At 40.9% G+C, this 12788-nt stretch overlaps 1 protein-coding gene across 6 annotated transcripts in view; it reads left to right on the top strand.

The window, feature by feature from the left end:
• Window positions 1-12788, top strand: part of DSE (dermatan sulfate epimerase) — a 120376-nt gene that overhangs the window by 50288 nt on the left and 57300 nt on the right. Inside the window, exon 1 of one of the 6 annotated variants that reach the window (XM_064486754.1) lies at window positions 7491-7894. The exons of 1 other annotated variant lie outside the window; for it this stretch is intronic. The gene's annotated coding sequence lies outside the window, so the exon portion shown is untranslated. Of the gene's footprint in view, window positions 1-7490; window positions 7895-8203; window positions 8315-8577; window positions 8799-12788 lie in introns of those variants that run through there. 4 more of the 6 variants (XM_031456198.2, XM_031456199.2, XM_031456201.2 and 1 more) reach the window with 4 other exon arrangements.

The following is a 12788-nucleotide window of genomic DNA, read 5'->3' as shown; positions in this document are numbered from 1 at the left end:
GTTCATGTGCTTGGAGAGAAATAAAACATTATCGGGGGGTGTGTTTTCTACTTTTGCATACTAACTTTTGTGCTGAAAATACTACAATTGAATTCACTGGTCAGAGCTCTGGTGACTCGAGATATTTTAAAATGTCACTTTGCTACAAGTGTTATTGTAACTTTGGGGAGGAAATGACATCTACAGTTTTTATCCTAGGACCATTTATATTCTAGTGTCAAGACATTTTTAAATGATATAAATGAATATAAGTTTTAATACTAAGAAATACCCATAGTTCTTTTATTTACATGGTTGAGTAAACTTTTTTGAGATTTACAAAGTAATCACTTTGTGTTTGTTTTTAAGAATTACCCCTGGACACTAAATTTGTAAGATTCTTTTAAAAGATCTCATTAGTATCTGGCTACTATCCAAACCATTTTTTAGTTTTATATAGTGGAAAGACATTTGACCATCAAATAAATCTTTGATTTTTATGAAGAATAACAGACTATATATCTAGCAGATGTACTATCAACATAGCAATTCTCAAAAAAAATTTGTTTAATGCATCATATAATCAAGTGATTAATGAAAAGGGACTAACAAATGTGTTTGTATCTGAAACTACAAGATAGAGCTATCTGATCACCCTCCTCTTGATGTTCATTGTCTAGACTATGTATATTATATTACACATATTACATATATGTGGTTATATTAAAATCTGATGCAGATCTTCTGCATCAGAGATTCTCAGATTGGAATCACCTGCAGAGCTTTAAACTTGTTTAGACTTTGCATCCTGTAGCAAATTGAAATCTCTGGGATTGGGCCCCAGGCATCAAAGGTTTAAAAATTCCCCAGGTGATTCAATGTGCAGCCTGGTGTAAGAACAAGTGGCCTAGGCCAATAATCTTCAAACTCACCATGTGTAAGAAACGGCTGTAGAGTTTGTTAAAACATGGATTCCTGATTCTTACTCCCAGAGAATCTAATTCAATAGACCTGAGCTTGGATCTGACATTTTTCAAAATTGCAAGTGCTGTGTACTAAATCATGTTCCCTCCACCCCAAATTCATATATTAAAGCCCTAACTCCCAATGTGACTGTATCTGGGGACAGGGCTTTCAGGAGGTAAAGTTACATGAGGTTGTAAGGGTAGGGTGGTGGCCTTATTAGAAGAGGAAGAGAGAGAGAGAAAGATGTCTCTCTACATGTGCATGCCCCACGGAAGGGCTATGTGAGGACACAGTGAGAAGACAGGAAGAGCACTCTGTCACCAGAAACTGAATCAGTTGGCACCTTGATCTTGGACAATCCAACGTTCAGAACTGTGGGAAATAAATTTTTGTTTTTTAAGCCACCCAATCTCTGGTATTTTGTTGTGGCAGCCCAAGCTGACTAATATACCAAGTAATGCTGATGCTGGCGGTCCATGGACCACATCTTAATGCTGTTAGCCTAGGCCACATCCCCCAGAAATTGTTTTAATTTGTCTGAGGGAAGTGCAGGGCATCATTATTATTTAACGTTTCCTGGGTGATTCTAAATGTATAAACAGGATTGGGAACCACAGATCAAGGCCAGTTTCTTCAATTTATAGCTATGGACACTGAGACACTGAGACTCAAAGAGGTTAAATGATTTGCCCAAGTGATGTATGCTATTGCTGAATTTTCCAAATTGGCAGGAGAAAAAAAATTTTCTTTTGGGATCACACTGCTGGTATGTGAAAGACTTAGCCCTAGAACACAGCACTCTCAGTTTCAAGTATTAAGCCATTCATTTTCCCAAAAACAACGTTAAAGTTTATTTAATTCAGGCAGATTCACTTTCAGTGCTTTTTTCATTATAGTACAATCCAAGAATGTTGTAATTTGTACTCTGTCTGCTTCATAACATTTGTTATTTGTTGCAACATGCTTAAAGACTGATCAGAAAGTGAGACTTTATATATATTATATATATGAGTATATATGGCTGATCTTCACACTGTGGTATTAATTTGCTCACCATGAACAGAACACTGCTATCTAGCAGTATCCTTGTATAAGCACAGGAAACTTAGAAAATTGATTCATGAAATAAAAAGATGAACATTTAAAACTTTTGAATGCCTTAAAAATCCCAAGTGTAATGAGGAGAAATGACTCAAGATGGGTAAAATTTACTGAAGATTTCACCTCAAGGACAGGAGCTTGGTTTGCAGTTGTTAAGTATGTGGTGCTGAGCTCACTTTGCCCAGATCTCAGTGGAAAATTGTAAGTAACATACACCATCAAGTTTAACAATGATAAATGAAATGGGCTATCCCATGTATGTTTTGAATAGAGGCATTTGATTTCCTCTAAAATAAAGCTTATTTTGCCTTTTGCATTGACATTTTGTTAATGGAAAGAAGGCATCTTGACTTTTTTAAAAAAATAAATTGCCACAGTTTATGTAAAACATGACACCTCAAAAGGAGAAGTTAGTTGTACTTTCTTGGTGAGTGATGCAGCATGGAGAAGTAGGAGAAAGGATGTTTGGCTTGAAACCAGAAGGGCTGACTTCTCGTTCCACCTCTACCAGCAATTAGCAGCAGGAACTGTAACAATTACTACCTCAACCTCATTTTCTTTGTAAAATGAAGGAGTTGGTATTATTTTAAGTTTCTTTCTACCTTTCTTGCATAGATTGTAAGTGCCTCTAAGGAATGCTGTTTTTCTGTTAGACTATACTTGAGCTTTTAAATTTTATTATTTTTAAAATACACCAGTGTTTTCCATTTGGTTACAATGAGTAAAAATGGACACTCAGAAACTGTACTGTTTTTAAAAAATCATAAAAATTAAAACAGGAGAAACAGTCTGTATTCCTTGGAGTTAGGTTAGAAAAATATTGAAAAATTCATTGGATTACACATTTAGGTTTAATATCAGCAAACTGTCAATATTAAGAGGTACTATAAATGCGAAACAGCCAAGATTTTCATTGCTTGATACAGTGAATCTCACCAGTAGAAGGAAAAGCCTGAATAGTCTGGCTGTTAAATATTTTATTGAAATTCATTATTTATAATACTTCGGTAGCAGAAATGTGAAATGAAACAGTATAATATGACAGCAATTTCACTAGTTCAGCCAATACTGAAACCAAGTGCTACTACCCCAAACTGCATATCCAACAAAAGTATGTAGAAATAAACATATTAGTGAACTGGTATGAATGAAAAACAATCTTCACAATGTTATATATAATTATTAAACAAGTACAAATGTGGCAAATGCACCTATTGTCTAATCTAATGTTTCATTTGGTTCAAGCGCCCATTTAGTAACACAGTAACACTCCTGTAGAATAGTGGTTTCCAAGCTTTTTCTACGTTGGAATCACAGGGCTTTAAACACCTAGCCATGACGCCTTGATCGGTGCAGGCAACAGCCTGAGTATCAGAAGTTCTAAAACCTCCCCAGGTTATTCTGGAACGCAGCAAGGTTTGGGAACCCCCGTTGTGGAGCATTGGTTCTAACTTTGTCTACATACTGGAATCATCTGGCATGTTTATTTATTTGTTTGTTTGTTTGTTTATTTTTCTGGCATCTTTAAAAGAATATGGGACACCTGGGCTTCATCCTAGAAAGAATTAAATCAGAATTTCTGAGAGTGAGCCTGAGCATTGGTGTGTTTTAGGTGCTCCTCCAAGTGATGCTAATATTAGCCATGTCAGAATTACTACTATGGAATATTGCCAGAGCAACTCCTTATTGCCCCTGAATATGTAAACGTAAAATCCCATAAAGTTTGGCTTCCAAAACTAGCAACTTCTTGAGCACCTTGGTGTAATCTCAACTACTTTGAGCAGGGTTGTGAGTGAGTAGGGTACATGAAGAGAGAAGTTGGGCTATTTCTTGAAGTAACAGACCATAATGGCACACAGACATTGGGCAGTCAGATTCATGGGCCATGAACCTGTCCTCAGAACCTTCTTAACATAATACTTCCTTAATTGCACTTTTCTGGAAAAAGCCAGAGTTTGGTAAAAAGAGGGGAATTAAGTACTCTCCATGTGCCTGAATCACCCAATTAAATCGAGCCTCAATAAACATTCATCTTCTAAACTCCTCAGTGATGTCAACATGTCTTTACAATTCTCAAAAGCCATGTTTAAGAAAAACACTACATGCTTAAACTCCTTTTGGTCCATTCTCTACCCCTGAGAAAAAGAACAAATTTCTAATTTCATCCATTCATGTGGCAATAATTAGTAGTCATTTTTATAATTTCAGAGAATAGTCCTGTAATTTGGTAAGTGTACGGGACACCTTGGGTAGTTTAAAATAAATCAGGGGGTAGATAAAAATGAACAATTTCAGAAGTCAATTGAGAATGAATGGAGAATAACTTTCATCTGAGACCAGAACACTCACACTGCAAGTGGGGTTTTAGATACGAAAAGTTAGTATGGGCCAAGTGGTTTAGTGGAAAGATCCTGGATTTGATACCAGAAAACTTAATCATATGTGGTCTGAACCACTGTATCTTGGGAAATTCACTTCAACTTTCTGAGCCTCTGTTTCCTCATAGGTCAAATGAACACAGTAACATTGACATCAGTGCCTGTGAGAGTAAAATGAGACACAGATGGAAGGGCCTGACATACTTAATGATCTGTTAGAAGATTGTGAGGCCTGGAAATATGTACCTGAAGAAATTATATAGAAAAGCCTCAAATTGTGACTGGGGGTGGAGGGTTGCAACTCAGTTAAGATAAGAATGTAGGCAAATGTTTCCTTTTGTATTAATGATGAAAGGTAAGTTCAGGAAGCTGGAATCATTGGGAGATGAGGCAGCAGCAGCAGAACAGTCTAGGTAACGGAGAGCAGCAGGTCAGCACTGGGAAAGTCAGGGTGGTGGCTGGCCTGAGAAAGGGAGGTTGAAGAAACTCATGGTAGATGTCTGGTCAGGGCTGAATGCTCAGAAATGGAAGGGGAAGGTGAAGGAGGGTTATCACTGAGGAAAGTAGGTACAAGCCTAGGGCAACAGGGCTTGAGCAAGTGAAATGATCATACCTCCTCGGTGACTCAAGGATGAATCTTCTGGGTGTAGGGTAAGGCAGTTTTATGACTAGAATAATTTGCTCTGAGGGAGACAAAGAAAAAAAGCATTTCAAAGACTGAGGCAGTTGTACAGTCATGGACCAGCTGGCAGGTTAGTAAAACCTAAAGGGCAAATTTAAGTTTAATTTAATGAGTTAAAGTAAACAAGAGAACAGCATGTACTTGTAATAGCCCTGTAAGATTGGGGTTTGTTAGGCCAGAGTCAAGAATAAACTAAGGACAATAACAAAAATACAATTTTTTTGTTTTGTTCAGACAAGAAGAACATAGGATGCCCCTACTTGAGAAAGATGTATGATAAACCAGAACTAATTCCCTTTTTTGTCTCTTCTCTATCGTGAAAAAAAAAACCCTTCAGCTGGAAGAATAGAATGTACTTTGCAAGAGATCATTGAAAACTAAGATAAGAAAGGAAGTAACCTAACTCTCTAAAGCTTAACTTATCTTGCCTAGAAAAATTATATCTCAGCAAGAAGAGTTTACAAATAAGGACTTAGAATAAGGATCTAGAATCAGCACAGAGGGAGATGACCACTCAAAGATAGTAAAATGGAGATGGACAAATGGAGTTCCAGTTTTCAAAAAAGAAGCAGCATTATGCTTGAAAGCAAGACAAGGAGCTTTTCACAGATCCTGTGCAAAAACAAATAAATCTGTGATTCAAGTAATAGCTGGGCACTTAGGAAAGGAAGAGATTCAGAAGTTAAGAATTCACAAGTACTTATTTCCCTTTTTTGACAATGTTGTAATATCAGTATATCAAGGACATCTAATAGATAGAGCACATCTGCTGTTCAGGGCTGAATCTGGGGGGAAAGATCACTTTTCCCTAACCCCTCAGCCTGGGTAAGGATGGTGTACCTTTTTCTAATTTCTACAAAGATGTCGTGTACCCATGTATATTAGCTGTTGCTCTGGGACAAGGAGAGAAAATATGATTAAATAACACAAGGGTCGTCAGCTGATGAGAATATTCATCAACAGCATGCTAATTCAGTGTCAGTTGGCAGTGGGAGGCAGCTGAGAATGAGAACCTGCCTGATGACATAGCCCAAAGATGGAATTGCAGAAGACATGAAGTTGGGAGGTGGAATTAGTGACATCCAACATGTCAACAAGCTAAAAGAAGAGGCCTAACCTAGAATAGAAAAATTTAATAGAATCCTATGTTAAAGGCTGAACACAAACTATAACGGATGTAGTTTGGGAAGGAGTGTTTTGGGGCAGATGTGAAAGACTTCACTAATTTAGTGATTTAGTAGATTGCAGCATAGGAGTCAATAGGGTAATACTGCTGCCATGAGTTCATAGGATTTACCTGGGGAAATACAGTAATTAGAACAAAGCTGTTAAATACCTTTTTACTGTGTTATTTGGATGAAACCTTGAATTCAGTTCTTGGGGTCAGATTCTGAGAGGGACAGTGGCAAAGCAACTATCTTCCAAGGGCTTTCAGAAAGGATGAGGAAAAGCTGATGGAGTTGGTAGGTATCCAGGCAAACTGAAACACTTTTCCTGTGGAATCAGGGCTAGATACATCATGGAAGACCTCAGAGGGCAGGACTGAGATCTTTGATTCCTACTGTATGGGGGGCCCTTTACAAGAGGTGGGTGTTACTCAGAAGCAGATTCCCAGGCCAGTTGAAGGCAAAACTGGGGCCAAGGGGAATAAATGACAGTGAGTACTGTCTCCTTTGATGATTTCTTAATACTGGTTGCACATTCTGATCACCTGGAAGAGATTCTAAAACGCTGATGCTTACACTTTAGCCCTAGAGATTCTGATTTGTTGGTCTGGTGTGGAGCTCCATTAAAAAAGTATTTTATCAATACTTCTCTGCTGACTTAATGTTCTAGGTTGGAGAACCACTGAGTTAGATGACTACTGACTCGGAAGTAAAATAAATCCAACCAGATGCTTCTTCTAAGTTCTCTTCCAAATTTGAGAAGATAGGTGGAAATTAACATGTGCACTTTCACAATTAATCTTTTCTAATAATTGAATTAATACATGCAAATCCTTTAGCACAGTGTCTAGCATGTAGTAATTCTTGAATATTTACTATTTTTATTGTATCCCCTCTTTAACTGTTCAATGGAGGTATTATCTCTCTACATTGCAGATGAGGAAACCAAGGCTCTGAAGTTAGTATACTAGTAAATTGCAAAATGAGGATTTAAACCAGATTAAACTAGTTTTAAATTCTAGAGCCCCATCTCTTCTTCCCCACAGTCTGATTCTAAAACATCTGGAAGTTTATGCAAATTAGTGGTTTACCTGAGTGAACATGTGAAATATTTAACAAAACCACTTCCCCTTGACCTTTTTGGTAAGGAATCTCTCTTCAAATGCAATTTCTGAAAAGAGAAGCATAAAAGTAGACCTCCACATTTTTTTCTAATGTGGCCTGAGGGAAACTCCTCTGTGGGTCTTGCCTCTGCCTCTGAGGACGGGGGAAAATGCATGGAGGTGGAACTTTAGAACTCAGACAAAATGCTGCTCTCAGGTAAAACGTCTCCACTTATAATGAATGGGTGAACGTCTGTCAATTCCCTACCGTCTAGCTCTGGGAGGTTAATTACATGCTAACGCTGAGGGAGAAGCTGGCCCTGAGGTGATGGCCCTGGTCTTACCTGACACCTTCCTGAAGCCAGGCTGGACGGGACTGTGTGCAATGCTGCTTTAACAGAACGAAGGAAATTTCTCCAAAGGGGCCTGGGACTACTAAGGTTGCAAATCGTCCACCTGAGGAACTCAGATGGTTGAGGAGTATCTCTTTCTGTCATCCACCCAAGCCTAGGAGATAAGGTAAATTAATTTTCTTTCTGTGAGCTGCATATATCAAATGTTCTGTTTCTGACCTTTTACCTTTGATGATTAAAATCCGTTCAGTTTGCAAGGTTTAGTGCTTTTTGGATTTAATGTATTTTGTTAGTACTGCTTCTAAATAGGCGATGTCCTCCCTTTTCTCTGAGAAGAGAGTAAAGCCGAATTCGGGAGAAAGGGAGGAGTAACAATTTTGGAGAAGGCGAGGGGAAGAGGGCAACAGCCCCGGTAGTAAAGTTCTCTACGGTTTCCTCGTTTTCCTCTCACCGAGCTGTACCGAATCAGCTCCTCCCCTTGGGCCTCCAAAAGTATCCTTCGGTTGGGAGCGATTCTAGAATAGAACCCGAAGCGTATGGGTTCATTAGAAACTATAGCAAGTTGGAGCCAAAGAGGCCTGGCAGGGTAAGAGCTGCGTGGAGTCGGGGCCCGAGGGGAAGGGAAGATCGCGTGCAGCTCCGAGCCGAGAGTGCCGGGAGAGGAGGAGCGGGGAAAACGGGGCCAGCAGGAGGTCGGGGTCCCGCAGTGGAAGGGGGTCTCTGTTCTCCCCTCCCCATCTTCGCCTCCCCCGGCTCTGGTGACGTTGCGGTTTCCTCCTCCCTCCAGCCGAGCTTCAGCCCCCGCCGCGTCCCGCCCTCCTCCCCTTTCGCCCACACCCCACCCACCCGCGCCGGCCCGGCTCGCAGTACCGCCGCCCGAGGCTGCAGCGGCGCATCCTGTGGCGCGGCGCCCACCCGCACCCATGGCGCGGCGGGCGCGCTGAGGGCTCGGCTCCGAGGGCGCCGGGGGCCCAGGCGCCCTGGAGTGAGGGGGGCCGGGAAGTGGTTCCGGAGCCTGGGCCCAGGCTGGGGAGGCGGCGCCCGAGAGGACGAAGCCGCAGCGGGGAGCGGTAAGCCGAGGGACGCGCGGGTGCTGGGCAGGGACGCGCGGCGGGCGCCGCTCTGGGCCCCGCAACGGCGCAGCTTTCTTCTGGAGTCTCTGGTGGGGTGGCCTGCCGGGCTGGCCGGGCGCGGCGGGAGGCATGCGGAGAGCCACGTACTCCGCCAGAGCCCGGCTCGGCTGGGCTCCTGGCGGGCGCGCGAGGCGTGAAGCCGGAGCCGGGGATCCCCGGGCGGCGGGGCAGCTTTTAGCCCCTTCCCACCCTTGAGCGCCCGGCGCAGAGCGGGGCGCACCGTCAGAACCCGGAGATCACTTTTGGTGCATCGGGTCCGGCCGGCTCAGCCGCAGTTTTCCGGACGGCCTGCGGGGCTCTGGCTTTCTTCTGCCCAGTTGGGTGGCACACTTATCACCCTCCTGCGACCCTCCGCTAATTGGGGGTGGTAGTGGTCGTGTGCCGATCCGGCCGCTGGCAGCCCGCCTCTGCGCCTGCGGAAGCCTGGGAAGCACATCCCGAGCCTCCCCCAGACGCTGGATTCCAGAACCGCTTGGCTCCGCCAACACTCGGAGAGTGTTGGTAAACCTCACTCCCAGGCAGCCCCTGGTGGCGGGCTTGGGGGCTGGGAGGGGTTGGGGGTGGGGGCTTGACTCACAGGCTGGGAAGCTCTGCGGGCAATGCCACATAGGCTCACGATCTGTCGCGGCTGGAATCTGAGCTAACTTTGTGATCCGAGAACTCTCTTCTTCATCGCTCATTGGAGGCATCAGCTCCGCTTAGGCTGGCTGGCATTAAAGATGGAAACCGAATCTATTGCTTAAAAGTAGGGATTTTTCCTTAGATAAGGAAATGACACTTTTAGTTTCTAGGGACCTCTGTGTTATAAAGTTCTTTAAAAATTTGTTGTAGAGAGTCATGGTTTAGTTAATGTTACATTAAATTTGAGAATGGATGTTCTCACTTAGAAATAGTTTCAAAACAATTTTTTCCCAATACTTTTTCACATTATAGACCTTAACTTTTTCAGGAATTTCCTTTTCTTCAGTTCTTTAAAATAAATTTCTCAATAAATGATGACCTCTATGAAACGAAATATGATATGCATTATTTTACAGACTGATCAGACGTTACTAGTAAAATGAGATTGCAAAAATGTACTGTGCATGGAAGAAATAAAATACAGGATAATCTGAGTATTTGTGTATCATATGCTACTTTTTTCTTTTAATATCACCATACAGATACGTACTTTTATGAAGTGTATAGCTAGGATGTGTTCTAGTAAAAATGGAAAGGAGAAAATACTGAATTTGATGCTTCCATCATCTAGTGACCCCTCTGTGTGGGTTCAGCAAAAAGTGCAAGACAGTGCTGGTTACTTAGGAGGCATACAGAGAGATAAAAGAAACTGCCCTGGCTCTCTTGGAGCTATTGTAGAAAAGGATAAACCATAAATAAACAGCATCTGAGAGTTTGAAGCATCATTTTTCATTGATTGCTATATGATGTCACTATCAGTTTCATCAAGTTTTCGTTAAATAAAAACAGTGGCCTATATAGTACATTTTTACATTCAGATTAAAAAATATTGATAGTATAGTCACCAAGTAAAAGAGAATTCTAAAAAAAAAAAAAAAGTTGGATAAAGAGGTAAATTTGCAACAGAACACAAAATAAACCTTTGTCATCATGGGGATTACTAGGACCTTCCTGGTCCTGCTGGGTAGAAGCTGTTTAAAGTTCCTCCCTCTGAGGCTAGGGGCCTGGCTGTGGCAAGGCACCTGGTAAGAATTTAGCTAGGTTTGCCACATGGAGTGGGGACCATCATAGTGCCAACATTTGTGTGTGCATCTACTTTCATGTTTGTAAAATTAGTCCACAAATTAGCTAATAACAGGTTTTCAGTGAGATTTGTTGTCCCGCCTAATATCCCACAGTGCTGCCTTGAGAGGACCTGGTGGTCATTGGTGAGGTAAAGTTCTTAATTTCACAGATACTGCCCTGCCCTTCCCAATACCTCATTATATGGACTTTTTTTTTTTTTTAATCTCTGAAGTGTTTTAAGATCACAGATGAAAAAGCATTCTGCAGTTAAACAAAACATTCGTTTATACATCTTTTAATATTTTTTGTGGTGGAATATTTTGATATTTATTTCTCTTGCCTTGGATTACACTGTGTTACATGAAAGAAATTACATGATTTCCACTCAATATTATGATTTCAACAAATGATTGAAGAGGAATAAAAGAAGATACAATATTTAAATTTAGATTTTAATGTATCAGTACCCTTTGTTTTCCAAAGGAGTAAAGAAACTAATAAAAGAATAGAATTTTGTAGTTTTACCATGCATTATTAATCATTAGCATGTTTGTGTCCTAAATATAGTAAACATTCTTACCCTTTTTCACCCTACTTCCTTATTAAAAAAAGAAAGAAAGAAATACTATTATTGTCCTGGGATGTGTTTGTGGCAGGCCTTCACAAGAACTTGTGGTAGAAGGAACTTGATCATCATAGTGGATACTGTTATTCCATTTACCAAGAGGGGCTGGATCTTTACTATTGTGAAGGAGTGGATAAGGCCCAGCAACCTTTCTGAAAGAATGGGTCCAAGCAGAGGACAGGGCAGTTATTACTATATTACTATACTAAGTGCCTTAGGGTTTGCTCATCTTGGAATTACATTATCTTCCCCTATAGTGATTTGCAGAATAAAATCTTTGAAAGTCACCAAAATTAGCAGTAGATGTTTGCATGACACAATACAATCCTGTCTACCTAGAGTCAGTGCCCAACATGGGAATCAGGCAAGTGTATAAGCCCAGAGTACCAAAAAGGAGAAATTATTTTCCCATGAAATTCAGGTGGTAAATTAAGGGCAGAATGGGAAGTAGAGATTAAAGTCCTAGATTCCAGAGGCACTATTCCATGCCTCCACTGGGTGATTGCAATAGTTAGAAATGGGTGAATTTCAAAAAGTCTTGGTAGTCCTAATGCCCAACTCTAACAGAAAACGTTCTTTTAAAAATTAAACTTTGCATTTAGTGGATAATATTTTTAATGGAAGTAATTTTTCTTTAAAGAAAATCTTTCTATATATGTTAGTAAATAAATGTCCCAAGTTCTGATCCATCTAACTTTTGTGTTTCACAACTTCCAGTTACATATAAAAGAGTGGTTCAGTTAGGGGATGGTGGAGAGGTACTGTAGGAAAGAATCATACTAGAAAGAAAAACAGAAAGTACTGTGGATAGGATAAAGAAGGGCTGTTAGGTTTAATAAACTCTTGCTTACAAATTCATATGCACTTTGACACTTGAAGGAAAGGAAGAGTCCCTGATCATACAGCTACGTGAATGCCTGTATTTTAGAATTGTCTAGTAACTTAACTTTTTTTTTCCAAATAATTCTAATATTTTCATATTTTAGCCTAGTGGAAATGGCGAGTGATGTAGAGCAGATATCTCATCCTCATTTTAGGGGTGTAGAAATGGAAATACTGTGTAAGTAAGAGACTTGTCTATCATTTGCAAGTAATTAGTGGCCTACCTTAAATGTAAAATTAACCTAACTGGCATATTTAATTCTACCTTTCTCCTTTATGACTCCTCATTCATGTTATTAAAGACTCTTACGTTTCATTTTCCTGCAGCTTTAGTTTATTATCCCTTTTAAACACTGCTCACTGCTGTCCATGACCTGTCAGTCCCTAGTATGCTTATGGGCTTCCTACGCTTCTGTAAACTGGCTGTTTACAGACCCTCTTCCCACAATTCCTTCCTCTCAGTCTGCTGTATCTCTTCTCATGCCTCGTCAGGATTCCATCGTGGGGCCCCCTTCCACTTCCCACAGAGCCCTGGGCTCATCCCTTAGCGCTCGTTAGCTGGCTCGGGTCTTTGGTACTTTACCAGTTGTGTTGCTGCTTCTGCGTGTCTTGGCAGGCTCTGGCCTATTGAGTGTGGATTTCAGATCCTCTGTCAGAGGCCCAGAGTATAACCC

This window comes from Camelus dromedarius, chromosome 6 (genome assembly GCF_036321535.1).
Source record: "Camelus dromedarius isolate mCamDro1 chromosome 6, mCamDro1.pat, whole genome shotgun sequence".
Lineage (NCBI taxonomy): Eukaryota > Metazoa > Chordata > Mammalia > Artiodactyla > Camelidae > Camelus > Camelus dromedarius.
This window is presented reverse-complemented; position numbering and strand designations above follow the sequence as displayed.